The sequence below is a fragment of the Elephas maximus genome, chromosome 1 (genome assembly GCF_024166365.1).
Source record: "Elephas maximus indicus isolate mEleMax1 chromosome 1, mEleMax1 primary haplotype, whole genome shotgun sequence".
Lineage (NCBI taxonomy): Eukaryota > Metazoa > Chordata > Mammalia > Proboscidea > Elephantidae > Elephas > Elephas maximus.
Window position 1 is genome coordinate 9,691,080 of NC_064819.1, and position 19,168 is coordinate 9,710,247.

The 19,168-nt window shown below is 43.9% G+C and overlaps 1 protein-coding gene and 1 long non-coding RNA gene across 2 annotated transcripts in view; one reads left to right on the forward strand and one right to left on the reverse strand.

Moving 5' to 3' along the window:
• The window catches only part of ARHGAP31 (Rho GTPase activating protein 31), a 148,127-nt gene that overhangs the window by 54,980 nt on the left and 73,979 nt on the right, over positions 1–19,168 (forward strand). The window lies entirely within an intron of this gene.
• Positions 2,904–17,358, reverse strand: LOC126072261 (uncharacterized). Its single transcript, XR_007516480.1, has 3 exons — positions 17,315–17,358; positions 6,423–6,521; positions 2,904–2,942 (listed from the first exon to the last, which is right to left on the reverse strand). It is a non-coding gene; the product is annotated as an uncharacterized LOC126072261 (long non-coding RNA).

Here is a 19,168-nt window from a genome sequence, read left to right on the forward strand (position 1 = left end):
TGCAAAGGCATTCACCTGTGTGGATCGTAGCAAATTATGGATAACATTGCAAAGAAAGGGCATTCCAGAACACTTAATTGTGCTCATGAAGAACCTGTACATAGATCAAGAGGCAGTTGTTCGGACAGAACAAGGGGATACTGCATGATTTAAAAATCAGGAAAGGTGTGCATCCGGGTTGTTCTTTTCACCATATTCATTCAATCTGTATGCTGAGCAAAGAATCCAAGAAGCTAGACTATATGAAGAAGAATGCAGTATCGGGATTAGAGGAAGACTTATTAACAACCTGCAATATGCAGATGACACAACCTTGCTTACTGAAAAAGAGGACTTGAAATGCTTACTGATGAAGGTCAAAGACTACAGCCTTCAGTATGGATTACACCACAACATAAAGAAAACAAAAATCCTCACCACTGGACCAATAAGCAACATCATGATAAACAAGGAAAATATTGAAGTTGTCAAGGATTTCATTTTACTTGGATCCACAATCAACACCCATGGAAGCAGCAGTCAGGAAATCAAATGACGCATTGCATTGGGCAGATCTGCTTTTTAAACCTCTTTAAAGTGTTAAAAAGCAAAGATATCACTTTAAAGACTAAGGTGATCCTGGCCCAAGCCACAATATTTTCCGTCCTCTCATATGAGTGTGAAAGCTGGACAATGACTAAGGAAGACTGAAGAAGAATTGATGCCTTTGAATTATGGTGTTGGCAAAGAATAGTGAATATACCATGGACTGCCAGAAGAATGAACAAATCTGTCTTGGAAGAAGTACAACCAGAATGCTCCTTAGAAGGGAGGATGGCAAGACTTCGTCTTATGTACTTTGAACCAGTTATCAGAAGGGACCAGTCCCTGGAGGAGGACATCATGCTTGATAAAGTAGAGGGTCAAGGAGATGGATTGACACAGTGGCTGCAACAATGAGCTCAAACATAGCAAGGATTGTGATGATGACACAGGACCAGACAGTGTTTCGTTTTGTTGTACATAGTGTTGCTATGAGTTGGAATGAACTCAACGAATAGCACCTAACAACATGAAACTTAGAGATTCCCTGCAGTCTTGCTCTCCCCTGTTCTGAAAGAGCGCACCAAAGATCTCCCTTCTCTCACACACACAAACAATAAAAAATATGTTTTGAGTGCCTGGTAGCTAAGGAGAAGGGCCAGAAGGAGGTGGGAACATTCAGAAGTAGACTGAGAAGGTAAGGAAACCCATGGGAGAGGAAACCCTGGATAGGATGTCAGGGCTGGCTTCTTCCTTACTCTCCCCTTTCTCATAGGGACCAGGTGAGAAAATAGTTCCCCCTTGTCTCTGTAGGGAAGGGAGTACCACAGACACTTCTAGACATCCAGAAGCCTCTGATCTTATGGGGAGCCTGGTTCTTTGACTCATCCACATCTGCTGCCTGCTCCGCCCCTTTCTCAGTTCCTCCTTGTGCTAACTCATAGGGTGTATTCCATGGATAGGCCCAGGGTTGGTCCCATAGGGCAAATAGGAGTCAAGGAAAATTTGCCGTTGTGGCTTTGTATGAGGCTTAGAGGAAACATTGCAGGGGGTAAGTCGTTACTGATTCTGACTCATGGTCACCCCATGTGTGCAGAGTAGAACTGCTTTATAGGGTTTTCAAGGCTGTGACCTTTTATTAGTAGATCACGAGGCCTGTCTTCTGAGGCATCTCTGTGTAGATCTGAACCACCAACCTTTTGGCTATTAGTCAAGCACTTAGCCAGTAGTCAAGCACTTAACTGTTTGTGCCACCCAGGGATCCTGCTGGGGGTAAGAGGGCCACAAAGAGTAGAAGGACTCAGAAATAAGGTTGCCAGATTTAGAAAATAAAAATACAGAATATCCAGGTGAATTTGAATTTCAGATAAACAAAAAATCGTGTTTTGTTGTCACAGCAATATTGGGGACTTATGCAAAAAATTATTTGTTGTTTATCTGAAATTCATGTCTAATTGGTGTCTGATATTTTATCTGGCAACCCTACCCAGAAAGGCAGTTAAAACATCTTCCATTTTCTTGTGCTTCTGTCTGAGACAAGACGGGAAGCAGTTCCTGTAGACAGTAAACCAATCTGTTATTCCGCATGTATACACAAAAAAAAAAAAAAATTTTTTTTTTTTTTTTTTTTACATACGTAAAGGTTAAAAGCCCAATTCCTTTGAGTAGACGCTGAGTCAGATCTACAGTGTGCAGGGTATGTTTTCCGGGTGCTAGGAATACAGAGAGGAGTAAAAAGTCCCTGACATGAGGACCTGCCTGCCCTTTTGGTTCAAAAAAAAAAAAAAAACAAAACACTGCCTTCCACCCTATAGGACAGAGTAGAACTGCCTCAGAGGGTTTCCAAGGCTGTAAATCTTTATGGAGGCAGACTGCCACATCTTTCTCCCATGGACCAGCTGGTGGATTCCAACCACCAAACTTTTAGTTAGCAGCCAAGCACTTTAGCCAAGGTGCCACCAGGACGCCTAGCCCTTTGGTAAAGTAACAGACATATACCGATAGTGGTACATGCTAATAGAGGGCCAAAGTCCAATAATCATAATAAAAATGACAATGGCAGTTGTTAATAGTTATTAGGAGCTTGTCAAGACACCGTTCCAAGCACTCCACGGATTATCTTAGTTAAATCTCACAACTACCCTGTGAGGTAGGTTTTATTTTTAACTCCATTTTACAAATAAGGAAACTGAACCTTTAAGTAAGGTAACTGTATAATTTTTTGTCTAAGTTGGGCAGAGCTTTCAAGTAAAAGGGAACACCATCCATAATTACACAGAGCAACAGGCGAAAACCGGAACTGCCCGACGCACCAGGATTATGGCGTTCTACTTACAAGAGACATGCCCAGGTCAGAAGTGGTGGAAAGTCAGCTGAAACCACTCCTGTAGCTCGCCTTTCAGCCAAAGATTAGACAGGCTCTAAAACGAAAATAACTCATGTGAGGAATGTGCTTCATAGTTCAATCAAATATACCGGTCTTAATGGGCTACTCTTGCCCAAAAGCAAGATGAGACGGCAAGAAGGGGCAGGAACTGGATGAGTGGACACAGGGAACCAGGAGTAGAAAGGGGGAGCGTGCCGTCACGTTGTGGGGATTGCAACCAGTGTCACAAACAATATGTGTATACGTTTTTGAACGAGAAGTTAACTTGAGCTGTAAACTTTAACCTAAAAAAAAAAAAAAAAAAAATTTTTTTTTTTTTTAAAGCACAATAAAATTTTTTTAAAAAAAAGTGGTAGCAAGTGGCAGTGGGAGGATTTGAACGCAGGTAGATGGCTCCAGAACTCACCCCACCAGAGGAAAGAGGGCGTTCATTTAGATTAATGCCCTCCCAGTGGATGGTAAAATCCCTGAAATGGGGCCTTTGTTTTGCTTTTCACTGTGTCCTTGGCACCTAGCACCCAGTACCTGGCATATAAGACAAACAAAAAATAAACCCATTGCCTTGAAGTTGATTCCAACTCATGGTAACCCCATGTGTTACAGAATAGAGCTGCTCCATAGGGTTTTCTTGGCTGCAATCTTTGCAGAAGCAGATCGCCAGGCCTTTCTCCCAAGGCGCCGCTGGGTGGGTCTGAACCACCAACCTTTAGGTTAGTATATGAGCACCAACTGTTTGTGCTGCCCGGGGACCTTCACCTGGTATATATAAAACCAAAGCAAACCCATCGCCATCCAGTCAGTTCCAACTCGTGGGGCCTATATTTGATGAACAAATGAATCTGAGAAGCCTTTATAGAGAGGGTGGGATGTGAGCACAGCCTGAATAACGGAGAGGACCCTGGCAGGGACCCCTTTCTCTCCTTGCTTTTCCCTCTTCCTGGATGCTTGAGGCATGGTAAGTGAGAGAGGGCCACTAAATGAGCTAAGCAAGTGATTCCAAACTAAAATGCTGGGCCATAAACAAGGAGGTTCCGCACTCCAGATTCAGTCACAAGGGGCCCTGTCACAAGAGTGTCTGCTTTACACGGACACTCCGGCACCTGCCGCCTGCCCTCTCCAGCCCCTCAGACCGCCAGACTGAGAATCGTCTCCTGTTCTGGGCCCTGACAGATCGACAGCCCAACTCCCTTCAGCGGAGTCCTGGGTCTCTAGAGCTGTTCGGTCTTCCACGTGGAGCTGGTCCCCTAGGGAAGCCCCCTCCCACCTCTCTGCCAGCTCAGACCTGTTTTCTGTGTTCCTACCTTGCCTCTTTCCCTAGGGCCATGCCCTCAGCCACTCCTAAGGTGTCCTCAAAGCCTATTACTACCGTTTATCTTCAGTGAGGTCAAGCCTGGTCCAAGCCTACACCCTCTTTAAGCGGGAATTACCAGGTCTTTAAAACAATAAACAAACCCCTCCTCTTTGCTGAGGATCAGTTACTCGCTTTTTAACAAGAGAGAGCAAATTTGTAGAAGGGAAGAGGCAGCCTCTGGCAGCTCACTCCCTTTTCTTTCTCTCCAGAAAGATATCATTAAACCCAATTGACTCCTGCCTGACAGCTGTAGAATCAGCAAGAAAGGGCTCTTTCTGATATTTTTGTTTTACCAACAGTTTAACTGCATGTAACTGAACTAACTAGACCCTAAGCTGAGGTCATGGGCAGTGTCTTATAAGTATACTGTTTTGAATCCCAGAGGCCTGGCACAGTGTTTTACACGTGGGAATCCAATAAAGATAATTAATTTGATTTGACTGCTAAGGGTGTGCCTAAACTTCCAAAAACAAAAAACCAGTTGCCATACGGTGGATTCTGACTCACAGCAACCCTAAGTTTGAATGCCCTAAATTACTTCCGACACCAAAGTGTTAGTTGGTCTGGGTCAGGGAGAGGCCTACCAGTTACTTAAACCCTAGTCCTGAGTATTGGAAAGGAGAAAATCTTATTCCTTTTTGAATTACGTCTGTCCCCTAGGGCTTTGCCACTATCGAGCTGGGTGACCTTGGATAGGTCCCTAAATTTCCTGGGGCCTCAATTTCCTGGCACTGAATCAGACAGGTTCGACAGGATGATCTTAACCTGCCTTCCAACTCTGACCTTCCAAAATTCCAGGATTCTGGTTGACCAAGAGAGAGCAGGAAGAGAGCTTCCAGTAGATGCTTGGAGGTGGGAGGGCAGGGGTGGCCAGGAAAGAAAACAAATATGGATTTAAAAAGAGGGGGGAAAAGCACTGGAGACAAAGATGCACTTTGTAGGGTTCGATTCGAGGCCGATGTACCTCACACACAGCCACCACCCATTTGTCACTGGAGGTATAAGTGTTGCTATGATGCTAAACAGGTTTCAGTGGAGCTTTCAGACTAAGACAGACTAGGAAGAAGGGCCTGGCGATCTACTTCCAAAAATCAGTCCATAAAAACCCTATGCGTCACAAGGGCCTGACCTACACGGGGATGGTGTGGAACTGGGCAGCGTTTCGTTCCATTGTACACGTGGTCGTCCTGAGTTGGGGGTGGACTTGGCAGCAGCTAACAACGGCGTATAAAACTAACAAGTACGTCCTACATGTTGGATCCACTTCTTGGGGACCAGGGAAGGCTCCCCAGAGGAAGTGACCTGTAGACCAGTTATCTGATGCCTGGATTATTTCTCAGAAAATCTCTCTACCTCTAGCTGCTCTTCACTCTAATTGATCCTGACAGATGGTTTAAAACATGGATTTCTTGCCTTCGTTCCGTTCCTGGAAGCCTTTCCGTGGTCCCCTTGTGTGCAAGCGTGAGCAGAGATTGATTTTCCATACCGAGCCTCTTCCAGGACATTTTGCTCTCTCTGGGGCCTAGAGTGCCTCAGGCATCCTGAACACTCCTGACTCCTTCTGTGTCCCCAAGAAAGGGGCCCAGAACCCGAGCCTGCCTTTTTTAAAAGCTGCCCATCCAGAGCTACCTTTGGATTGCCTCCTATGGCTGACATTTTCTATCGCAGACAACCGAAGTTTCCAACTCTAAAGCTGTTAAGGAAAAGATGAGGAGAGAAAAAGTTAGGAATGAAAAGCTAAAAGTATGTGACTGACATCTAGCTCCTCTTACCTTGAAAGTAAGGGTGTCTGAATGGTAAATTAGCATTTTCTTTGCTAGCTGTCTGAGTCCTTTTTATCCTATTTAGGACTACCTCTTCCTGTAAGGAAGCGCCCTGAAATTTGGCAGTAATTCTTTGTGCCGTCTTCATCACTGAGATTTAAATCTTTAATACCTCTAAATTATTTCTAAATACGGTGCTGAGGGCAGGGGTGCAACGATTATGAGTGAAGAGAGAAGTGAGCAGGTTTGAGTAATTGCGGTATCTGGCCTCCAAATGAATGACGGTTCTTTACAGGAGACATTTCAGAGAACGCTAAGTATTCTTTGAGCTGTAAAGTTTCAGGATAACAAGCGTGAATGTCATCAAAACATTGATTGTTTTCTGCCTTTAAAACATTACCTGCAAAGGTAAAGGGGTAGTCTCTCTGCAGAAGCGAATCCTTTTGTTGGCATGTGTCAGAGATACAAAGAGAAAGTGTGAGGAGATGTGTTCGTGGAGCTGCAAAACAGAAACTCATAGCAATTAGAACATCTTGATTTGCACCGTAAAGTAAAAACCAAACCTGTGGCCATCTAGTCGATTCTGCCTCATGGCGACCCCATGTGTTAGAGTAGAGCCGCTCCACAGGGTTTTTCCAGCTGTAAACTTTACAGAAGCAGATCACCAGGCCTTCTGTGGTGCCACTGCCTGGGTTTGAATTTCCAACCTGTGCCTGAGATCTAGACAGTGCAGTAGAGCTTCATGGCACGTTTCTTGTTTATTCTGTTTGAGGTTACAGGAGAGACCCTGCAGCTGACCTCTCGCAGCTAGGCTCTGAAGGACACTTGGGCCTCTCCTGGGGATCATCTCAGTGGAGGAAGGAGAATGCAAAGGCGTGAGGGGTGGTCTTTAAGGAACCACAGGGAGTTTGATATGACTAGAAAGAGGGGTGTTGGGGAAGGGATCACAAAGAGCTCAGGGCGCCCTGCAATGGGGCCTTGGTCTTCACCGGGTAAGGATACGGTCATATCTGTGATTCTGACAGCCAGCAGAGAGAGAGATTGAGGAGACTCCCAGTTCTAAAAGTTCCAGCAAGGTCACCGCTCTCTCTCCCACTTTCACGCCTCCTTCCTGTTCATTGTTCCCTGAGTTTCTCCAAAATTCTTTTAACAAACTTTGTAAAGAGCATCTCTCAAAGATTTTCCAAGTGTCCTCCTAAGAATCTCCAGGGAAATCTCCTGGAGTCTGCACTGTTCTTCAGGTCCTGGGACACCCTTTTGCAAACCAATGTGTGAGAAGCACCAGGAGGCTGGGTCGTGGACAGACCTCCCCGCCTCCATTTCAGCTGTCGAGGAAGGACATATCTTCAAGCCTTGGGCCTCATGATAAATTTTGTGTCTACAGATGTGTATTCTGAAAACATAAACACCAAAGAGGGCTCAGGGCTAACAGAGAGGAGCGAGATTAGGTGATTTTTCTTTTACTAGCCGACATTTTCTAATTTTTCCACCAAGGGCTTCTAGAACTTGTATAATAAGAAAAAAGTTACATAAAAGAAATATCATGAGCGCCCAGTATTTGCAAACACTGAACAAGCTCATGGAAGAAATGAATTGCCAGAAAAGGGTTACAGACTGCAGGAAAGTGGCCTTGTTTTCAGCAGGAAAGAGAGGCCTTGTAACAACAGGAAGTGCTGAGAGGCCGAGGTACCCAGGCTTCCAAGCAAAGCGTTTCTGGAAACAATGGCAGCCTGTGGCTCAGGAATATTGGGCAGGAAATGAAAGGATGCTGGGGGGTGGGGGAGCAGTGAGGAGCTGATAAGCACTACCTGGCTGTTCTTCACATAGATATAGCCTGCCAAGGATGAAGTTGTTTTTCTAAATGTGCCCCATAGCTCATCAACAAAATTGATTTTAGAAAAACACAGGAACGAGAAGAACCCACGGTGCCCCAGGTCTGGAAACCATTAGGAAGCTGTGTCGCCCAGGAAACCAGAGGGTACAATAAACCAGAGAAAGTACTTCTCACTCTTAGGACATGGTGACCTTGGGGAGGAGAGGACCTTCAGATGAACTCAGTGCCGTTTAAAGCTAAGTCCCTGGAGGACTCCAGCCTCCAGAAAAATAAAAGTAGTGTTGGGGTTAATGGGAGTCCAGCCATACTAAAGGAGATATGGATAAACCTTCTGAGAGTTAAGTCTATATTTTATTTAACATAAATTTCCATTCGTATGGGTGGGAGTGAGTTGGGGAGTCATTAGCAACATAAAGGAGAAACAACACAACTGAAAAGCAAACATAACCTTAGGCCTAGAAGACCTAGATGCAAACCAGAGCTGGTAGGAATGAAGACCTGAACATTTGCAGGCAGAAGTCACGTCTACCTGGATTTCTAGCCTGTGTTCTCCTCCCAAGCTTCATCCAGGAAGATGACATATTATGGGGTGTTAGACCTAGTAGGACATTAACCATAGTCCTAGCATAGATGAGAGTCCGAGGCTGGGGGTGACTGTCTTGAGGACACACAGCTGGTTCCTGTTGCTTTAACTGAATGTACCCAGTACCTAGGGTCTGTAAGCTACCTGGGGGGACTCAAAGAGGAAAACAGTTATTCCCCTCAGGGGTCTAAAGTCTAGTACTTGGAGATCAGAGCTAGAACTCAAGTTTTTTTTTTTTTATAATTTATTTTTTTGTTGTTGTTGTCATTGGGAATATATACAGCAAAACACTCGCCAATTCAACAGTTTCTATATGTACAGTTCAGTGACATAGATTACATTCTTGGAGTTGTGCAGCCATTCTCAACCTCTTTTTCTGAGTCGATCCTCGCCATTAACATAAACTCATTGCCCCCTAAGGTTTCTATCTGATCTTTCCTAGAACTCACGTTTCTTAATTCATCGTCTAAGTCATTCTACCTCATCAAGCTTGTTAAAACAAAAATCATATTAAACCAACAATAGAACTTGATTGAAGATTATTTAATATAGGATGTGCAAATCAGGGTGACATTTTGACTACCCGTTGCCATCGAGTCGGTTCCAACACATAGAGACCCTATAGGACAGAGTGGAGCTGCCCCATAGGGTTTCCAAGGCTAGAAATCTTCAGGGAAGCAGACTGCCACATCTTTCTCATGCAGAGCGGCTGGTGGGTTCAAACCTCCGATCTTTGTGTTAGCAGCCAAGTGCTTAACCACTATGGCACCAAGGCTCTTGAACGTTTCGAATTGAGTGACAAAAATGTTGTAAAGTCAAAAGAACTTCCAAAACTTCTTACACCCCATCTTATCTACATTTCTATGGAAAGGGGGCTATGACAGTGTTTTGAACAATTTACCCTAAAACACAGCTTCCAGTCCGACCCTGGAGTTTGTTTCCCAATCTGACTGAATTCCTCAAAACAGCACAGTGCCCAAGGCAGACTGTCATTACTAATTAGTAAGACTATTGTTTGACTTAAAGGTGACTTTTAGGTGACCAGTCTGTTCAACGCTCAAGGTTCAAAAGATCACCTCATGGCAATGGCCTGGGTAGGTCACACCAACTCCATGGACTCAAGAAATCTGGATTCCAGGGAAATTAAAACTGTTTCTCAAGCTTCTCTTAGACATAAAATCACCTTTGCTTTCTGCTATTTGCTGGCCTGTGCCTCAGTTTCCCTGGTTTGGAGATTATGCTTATGACATATACCAGAAAGTGCATAGGCTTTGGAGTCATATAGATTGAAATTGCACCCGAGCTCTGCCACCAGCTGTTTGATCTTGGACAAGTTGCCTAACCATACCAAATCTTAGTTTTCCATCTATAAATTGGGAATAGTGATGCCTACCTCAGAGATACAACGATTAAATGAAATAACAATTGTCAAACACAGGACTCAGGGACCAGCACGTAGCGTTTGGTTAATATTAGCTCCTTCCATCCCCATGGCCACCCCCTAGGCATGCAAAAAAATAGGTGACCTGGATAGACTCAGAGGAGAAAAAATTTACATTGTCCTCATTCTTAAGATAATTGGTGTTAGTGAAGCATGGAAAGTTCTAGAAGTAGGTTTATTTTCCAGGTTTCTCTCTCATAAACTTGCTTAGTTCAAGTCCCTCCTCCTGGTGCAGCTCTCTCTGGAGGCACAAGCAGCCCTCTTCCTCGATTCCCACTTCAGAGCCTCCTCCTGAGTGGCTTCCCAAGGAGCAGGTGGCAAGAAAAAGTGGGATCTTGCCTTAGTTTCCTAGTGTGGCTGTCACAGAAATACCACAAGTGGGTATTTAAAGAAGAGAAATTTTTTTTCTCACACTTCTGGAGGCTGAAAGTCCGATCAGGATTTCGATTGTGTAGATTCCTTCATTGTGGGTAGTCCACTGTTCCTTGGTTCCTTGGCTTGTAGACAGTCCTCACGTGGCATCTGTCCCACCCCGTTCTCCTCCTCCACCCCCATGTGTGTGTCTCTGTGTCTAATCTGTTTTTTTTATGCTGCAGAAGTAATTAGATTTAGAACCCACCCTACTTGGCTATGATCTAATTCACATAACAAATAAAGTCTTATTTCCAAACAGGATTACATCCACAGGGGTTAGGATTCCAACACATATTGGGGTGGGGGAGCCATAATTAAATCCATTACAGGCCTCTCGTTCAAGAAAAAAAAAAAAATGACAATCTTGGTCAGGTACTTGAAGCTGACCGTGCTCTTTATACAGTTAAATTGAGGATTTAAATGATTTGTTGACAATGAAAAGGAAACCGACGCTCACACAAGTTGGGCCTGGCAGGGAAGGGGCGGGGAGGGGGCGGTGGTGCCCGATAGCTCCGTCTGCCATCCACAAGCAGCGCCGTGGTATGACGTCTGCCCTACAAATCCCCTGAGAGGAAAGCTTCTCTACAGAAAGCTGGACGGTAAGAAGGAGGAGCCCCAAAAGTCGTTATAAACTATGCAAAACAGAGCAGCCTCCATTTTTTGCAATGGAGCAAGAATTTTTCTGTACCCAGCCTCTGTGTTCTGTGTACAAGGTAAGCAGGGCCACAGGAGGACTTCTTGGAGGTTTGTTTTCTCTGAGCCTGGCCTCATCACACCCACGCTTTTTCTCTATTCAACCTGGCCCCTCCTCACTGCCACAACCATCCTCCCCCACAACACACACACACACACACACACACAGAGTGAAAGTCCCTCCGAGGCTGTTTCCACTTGCTCATTCATGTCTGATGATGGGAAGAGACCCTTTCATCATTCTCAACCAGCCTTTTATCTCTGAGTCATGAAAGTCGCTTTCCTTTCTTAAAAAAAAAAAACTTCAGGCAACAGGTAGAAAAAAGTGAGCCTTCTCATCTCCCCTCTCCTCTCCTACTGGACGAATCATAATAGGACCCTGAAGAGACACCTGATTTTTTCTTTTTGAAATGTTATGTTTGTGGCCAGTCTTTTTCTCCAGGTTACCACCCCTCTTCCCCTTCTCAAAGACCTGTTTTCTTGAAGGGAAGAGCTCTGGGGATGGCCCTGAAGAGGCAGCTAAAGATCTAGTCCCAAAGCTGCCTGGATTGGACATTATTCTATAGGCAGTGGGGAGCCATTGGATGTTTTGGGGTAAGCGAGCTTTACGATTAAAAAGATTTATCTGTCTGTGGAGATTGTTGTTGTTAGGGCCTTCCAGTCGGTTCCAACTCACAGCGACCCTATATACAACAGAATGAAACGCTGTCCTGTCCTGTGGCATCCTCACAACCATGGCCGTGCCCACCCTGGCAGCCACTGGGTCAATTCATCTCATTGAGGGTCTTGCTCTTTTTCGCTGACCCTCTACTTTACCAAGCATGATGCCCTTCTTGGGAGACTGGTCCCTCCTGATAATATGTCCAAAGTATGAGAGATGAAGTCTTGCCATCCTCTCTTCCAAGGAGCACTCTGGCCGTATTTCTTCCAAGACAGATTTGTTCCTTCTTCTGGCAGTCCGTGGTATATTCAACATTCTTCACCAACACCGTAATTTAAAGGCGTCAATTCTCCTTTGGTCTTCTTTATTCATTGTCCAGCTTTCTCATGCATGAGGCAATTGAAAATACCATGGCTTGGGTCAGGCGCACCTTAGTCCTCAAGGTGACGTCTTTGCTTTGCTTTTTAACACTTTAAAGAGGTCTTCTGCAGCAGATTCGCCGGATGCAATACATTGTTTGATTTCTTGACTGCTGCAATCCTCCTAGACCTTCAAAAAAGCTCACCTCATCTACCTGAACTTCTCTCTTACCAGACTGGTCTAGACAGCATTCCTGGAATTCACCACATTATTTCTTGCCTTCCCACCTTGTTTTTACCATTCCCTGCTTCCACCCACCAGAAAGTAGGTGACATTTGTTGTTCTTAGATCCCATGGAGTCAATTTTGACTCATAGTGATCCCGTGTGACAGAGTAGCACTGCCCCACAGGGTTTTCTAGGCTGTAGCCTTTCTAGGACCCAGATCTCTAGGTCTTTGTCCTGTGAAGCCACTCGGTTGGTTTGAACAGCCAACCTGTCCATTGGCAGACAAGCGCTTAGCCGTTGCACCACCAGCTCTCCTTACGTGGCATTTACTGAGTGCTGATATACCAGGCTCTTAAAACCATGCACTCTAGCGTGTATTGTATGTTGTATTGCATCATGTCATATATCGCTCAGATCATCCCTGTGTATCAGCGTCGGAGTTCTCATTACAAAGCCTCGATTTGTCATTCTTTATCAACTTATTTCACTACACTGTAAGCCCCTGAGGGTGAGCGTCCTGCCTCTCCACTCCCTGATATTTTCCCTCGGGAACAGCTGGCTCTTCATAAATGCATGCAATTTCCTGTTCTTGTTCAAGCCCTAGAAGCCCTTCCCGGCACTCTCCCTCACCATATATAATCTTAAAATAACTTCCTTCATGTTTTTTGTGACTCTCTAGGGCTCTTAACATATTTTGTTAAATATTTTCCTACTGGACAGGTTACTTAGTATTTCTAAGCTTGTTTTTTCATTTATAAAATAAGGATAAATATCTCTCTCATAAAGTGGTTGTAAGAATTAAGTTGGGTAAAATAAGGGATATAAAGTGTATAGCTCAGGGATCAGCACATAGTAGGTGCACTGTAATTGTCTGTTCCCTTCTCAGCCCCTTAAGGGCAAAGATCTCATTCACCTTTTAGTCCCTCGAGCTAGACAGGCACTTAGTACATCGGCTTTGGTAGAAGGAAGGGATCGAGGTCTTCGGGAATGAGTGGATGCACAGACGTTCGAGACATAAGGGCCTCACCTGAGATGAGAGTTTTGTGGTGGACCAACAGGAGGACCCGGACACTTCTTCAAGAACGAGCTGACTTGACTGGCATCTGAGACCTGAAGTGAGGAGGGAAAGGGACTGCAGGTACATCCCTGGGTGCTGAGTCTTAGGGAACAGGCTCTGGGCACAGTCTGCCACCAGAGCCTTGGCCCAGCCGTGCAGCTAACTGAGCTGGTCCTTGGCAGCTGAGGGCCAGCAGGTTAGGCACAAGGGCCTCAACAGGGTCCTTGGAGAGGATTTCAACAAACATTTAGAAATTGCTTCACTGATTACAGGAACCCCTCTGGCTTCTTTAATGAAACTTATTTTAAAAAAAACCTATTTTTGTAAAAAAAATCACTTTTACTACATCCTCATCATGAGAAATGCCTAAAAGCAACGTTAAAAGTTCAGAAAAGCAAAAATCATTTTGTTTTTCACCACCTAGAGGTAACTACTGTTAACATTTCAGCGTGTGTCGTTTTTTATCATTTGATATATTGGGAAGGGTGATGTGAAAAGGAGACAGTCACTCTGCACTGTTTATATTTGTATATCTTTTTCATTTTTTTAAAATCAACATGTATTGCTTTGTAACTTTTTCAAAAGGAATTTAGAAAGAAAAATATTATCCACTAATTTTCTTAAAAATGAAGCAACTATTCTGACAGGGATCACAATAGAGGGTTCCAGACAAAGCTGGAAAAAAAACATAGAACAAAATTCTAAATCACACACACAAAAAAGACCAGAATTACTAGCCTGACAGAGACTGGAGAAATTCTGAGAGTATGTTCTCAGGACACCCTTTTAGCTCAGTGACGAAGTCACTCCCAAGGTTTACCCTTCAGCCAAAGATTAGACAGGCCCATAAAACAAACAAGGCAGGAGGGGACAAGAAGGCTGGTAATATGGAACCCAGGGTCAAGAAGGGAGAGTGCTGACATGTTGTGGAGTTGTTAACCAATGTCATAAAACAATATGTGTACTAACTCTTTAATGAGAAACGAGTTTGTCCTGTAAACCTTCATCTACGGTAGAATTAAAAAAAAAAAAATCACAGTTGCGTGAACGACAAAAAGAAAAAAAAAGGAGCAACTATTACTTTCTGCTTGCTACCCCGAGAAGCCAAGGAAAGTTTTTCTCTAGGATTCTTCTTGTTCAACTAAACACAATTTGAAGCTTGTATTTCTTGCCAGACCTTAGCCAAGGTGCGCAAGGCTATGATTACTGGGTCAGCTTCTGGACCACAGATCGATATGACGGGAAGCTCACATCATCTTTCTTCCTGTTGGTAATGTGCACAGAGACAAGTTGACCTGTGTTTCCCCAAAATCATCCCCTGTGACTGGGCTCCCCTAAAAGGAGCTCTCAGGGAGAATGAGATAAGGGCCTTTAAGGCTCCTTTGAACAGTGAGGAGTAAGAAAAGTAAATCAAGATGAAGGCTGCCTGGGCTGGCCCCAGGGTCAACTTTGGGCAGCACTGTGCAGCTGCCCCTTGGTCCTACCTTTCATGGTTGTGCCTCTCTGGCCCCTCCAGGTGGTGCTTTTGAAAACAAACCAAAAGAGACAGAAGCCATTCCTCACTCTTTTCCTCCTGAAGGAAAGTTATACTTGAGTTCTTTGTGGAGGTAAGTTTGAAGGTCTTCTAACTGGCTCTGAAAGCAGTTCCCAAAAAGGTGATTCCAAAAATGTTTTGAGCCAGATAATGGCCTAGTTTCCCAAAGGACGATACTCAGATTTGTATGATCTGATCTATAAATTTTAGTAAACAGTTGCATTGCTCATAGTAACATTTCGTATGTTTGTGAATAACAAAGAATCAAAGAATGTAGACAATATAAATCAGAAGTAACACAAAAAAAAACCTCTTCAGGAAAAAAAATAAACCCTTGGACTTCAAAAGTAAAAACTTTTGTGCTTTAATGGACACTATGAAGAAAGTGAAAAGACAACCCACAGCATGGAAGAAAATGTTTACAGATCATATATCTAACAAGGTTCTAATATCCATAATGGCATCCATAATATATAAAGAACTCTCATAACTCAACAACAACAACAAAAAAACATAAAAAATGGGCAAACGATTTGAATAGGCATTTCTCCAAAGAAGATATACAAATGGCCTCTAAACACATGCAAAGATGCTCAATACCATTAGTCCTTAGGGAAATGAAAATCAAAACCGCAATGAGATACTACTTCACACCAACTAGGATGGCTATAATCAAAAACAAAGACAACAACAGGTGTTGACAAAGATGTAGGAAAGTTGGACCCTCATACCTTGCTGATGGGAATGTAAAATTGTGCAGGTGTTTTGGAAAGCAGTTTGACAGTCCCTCAAAAAATTAATCATAGAGTCACCATACGACTCAGCAATTCTACTCCTGGGTGTATATACCCAAGAAGACTGAGATCATATTCTCAGGAAGGTTTATAGCAACATTATTCATAAAGGCCAGAAAGTATCAACAACTCAAGTGTCTATCAATGAATGGATAAACAAATGTGGTATATACATACAATGAAATACTACTCAGCCACAAAAACGCATGACGTGCTAATTCATGTTACAACATGGATGAGCCTTAAAAACATTGTTGTGTTGTTGTTGTTGTTAGGTGCCATCGAGTCGGTTCCAACTCATAGCAACCCTATGCACAAATGAATGAAACACTGCCCGGTCCTGCGCCATCCTTACAGTTGTTGTTATGCTTGAGCCCATTGTTGCAGCCACTGTGTCAAGCCACCTCGTTGAGGGTCTTCCTCTTTTCTGCTGACCCTGTACTCTGCCAAGCATGATGTCCTTCCCCAGGGACTGATCCCTCCTGACAACATGTCCGAAGTATGTAAGATGCAGTCTTGCCATCCTTGCCTCTAAGGAGCATTCTGGCTGCACTTCTTCCAAGACAGATTTGTTCCTTCTTTTGGCAGTCCATGGTATATTCAATATTCTTCGCCAACGCCACAATTTCAAAGGCGTCAATTCTTCTTCGGTCTTCCTTATTCATTGTCCAGTTTTCACATGCTAAGTGAAATAAGCCAGTCACGACAGGCCACATATTGTATGATTCCATTTATATGAAATGTCCTGAACAGGCAAATCCATAGAGACAGAAAGTAGATTAGTGATTGTCAAGGGCTAGGGGGAAGGAATGGAGCCCTGGTGGCACAATGGTTAAGCGCTAGGCTGCTAACCAAAAGATTGGCAATTCGAACCATCCCAGCGGCTCTGTGGAGAAAGACTTGACAATCTGCTCCCGTAAAGTTTCACCTGTTCCCATCAAGTTGATGCCACCTCATAGCAACACTGCAGGACAGAGTAGAACGGTCCCATAGGGCTTCCAAGGCTGTAATCTTTAGGGAAGCCGATTGCCACATCTTTCTCTCGAGGAGCCCCTGGTGGGTTGGAACCACCCACCTTGTGGTTAGCAGCAGAGCGCTTAACTACTGTGCCACTAGGGCTCCTTCCATAAAGATTACAGCCTGGATAAGCCTATGGGATTTTCACGTATTTGTGTACCTATAGGGTTGCTATGAGCTGGAATCAACTTCATGGCAATGGGTTAACCTTTATAAGGCAGTTCTACTCTGTCACATGAGGGCGCTGTAAGTTGGAATCAACTGGATAGCGCCTAACAGCAGCAGGAGGGGGAAGGGAGGAATGAGAAACTGACTGCTAACAGTGAAGGGTTTCTTTGTGGGGTGATGAGAATGTTCTGGAATTACATAATGGTGGTGGTTTCACAACTCTGTGAATATACTAAAAACCATTGAATTGAGCACTTTAAAGGGGTGAATTTTATGATATTTAAATTTTTTAAATTATATCTCAATAACAATGATGGCTTAAAAAACAAAGACTTTTTTCCAAGAAGGACAGGCCAAAGCCCCAATATATTTAAAAAACATTTTTCTTAGAAAATTAGAAAGCAGTCCATTTGCTTTTTTTTTTCTACAGAGGCTAGGGAGGAATACGTGAAGGAACGAAGTTGAGTGAAAAAAACCAGACCCTTTGCCGTGGAGTTGATTCTGACTCACCGCAGCCCCACGTGTCGGAGTAGAACTGCTCCATAGGATTTTCTTGGCTGCAATCTTGACAGAAGCAGTCTGCCAGGCCTTTCTTCAGCAGAGCAGCTGGGAAGGTTCCAACCTCCAACGTTTAGGTTAGCAGCCGATTGCAAACTGCTTGTGCTACCTAGGTTAAAGGGGGACAGGGAAAAGGTGAGACAGAAATCAAGAGTAGAGGCTTAGAGAGAAGTTAGGGGGTATCAGTGTGACAGCTCTTAGACTCTTGGCAGGGGGGAATGCCTATGACATTCTGTGCTGACAGCAAAGAATAATGGAAAGGTAATTTAAATCTCTGAGGAGCCCTGGTGGTACAATGGTTAAGCACTTGGCTGCTAACCAAAACGTTGGCGGTTCAAACCTACCAGTGGCTTTGTGGGAGAAAAGATGAGCTCCCATCAAGATTACCACCTAGAAAACCTTACGGGGCAGTTCTATCCTGTCCCATGCAGTTGCCAGGAGTCGGAATTGACTTGATGGCACCCAGCAGCAACAATTTAAATCTTTACGGCGCCTGTGGAAAAATGCTGAAAAGGGGGCTGCTTGAAACCCTCTCTCTCTCTGTCCCATGTACACAAGGACAGATTCTCACGGGTTTTCTTCCCTCAGTCTTCATCCTCCGCCATCAAATATCAGTTCTTCTTGCACTGGGGCTTTCCCACCTTTCCATTACCTCAGGCGAGATGATGGGATATATTCATTACGCCCAAGAGTTTCCTCAAGCTCCTCTGTAATCCCTGCCTTCTGCCTGTTCCCTGTTTTCTCTAACTGTAGATTAGTTTGCATTTCCTAGAGTTTTACATAAATGAAATCATACAATAAGTACTCTTTTATAGTCTGGCTTCTATCATTCAACACAATGCCTTTGAGAGTCACTCACGTAGTTTATCAATAGTTCATCCCTTTTTATTGCTGAATATTCCCAGAGGTAGATTACCCAATAAGCAAGGTACGTGCAAGTTTACTTATACTTATTTACTAATCTGTAGTGCACACTTTCACCTTGCTTACTGTAAGCCCACACGTACCTTGCTTACTGATTACTCCACCCGAGTATTGCATTGTACGGCTCTACCACTTTGACGGCCAGGAATGAAGGACGTGGAGAAAGGATGAATCTGATCAATGCACGACCTTAACAAACTCAAGAATGGGAAAGGGGGGATGCCATATTTCCCCAAAGCACAAATGCACTTTTGCACTGTGAAAAAATGTGACCCCCGTTGCCACATAACTGACCAAATAAAAGTGCGCTTGTCTCTGTCTCCAGATCTGATCAGGTCCCCATCACATAGGGAACTGAGGCAGCATATTGACTTATTAATACGGGAAACGGGGATCTCTGATAATTGTGGCTGCAGGCCTTTTCTGCACTAAACCTTTGAAGAGGTTTGGACTTAAGGAAGGAAGTGCCCTAAACTTTTCATAAGCGTAAAATGTCTTTTAGTTGTGCCAGGTTGGATCAAATGAGGCAAGGAATTTTAAAAATGTTTTGCAAACTCTAAAGCATAAGTCAAAGGCAAATTTTTCTTTTTCAATCAGAAACCATCTCAAGGTATATTATGTGCCCGGATTAAAATTTAGTGGGTAAGATTACTGATCCAGGAAAAACAAAACAAGGCCAAAAAAATTAAAAAAAGGCGTGTGTGTGGGGGTGGGGGGAACTGGAGAACATCAGTGATACAGTTCAAATAACCTTCTATCTTAATCAGCAACTGTGTGCACCTCTGGTACAGGAGACAGAGTTCCTTGGGCCCAGGATGAATCCCACAGAACTAGTTCTGTGACTCCAACCTCCAGCATCTCCCCATCCCATATCTAAATGAA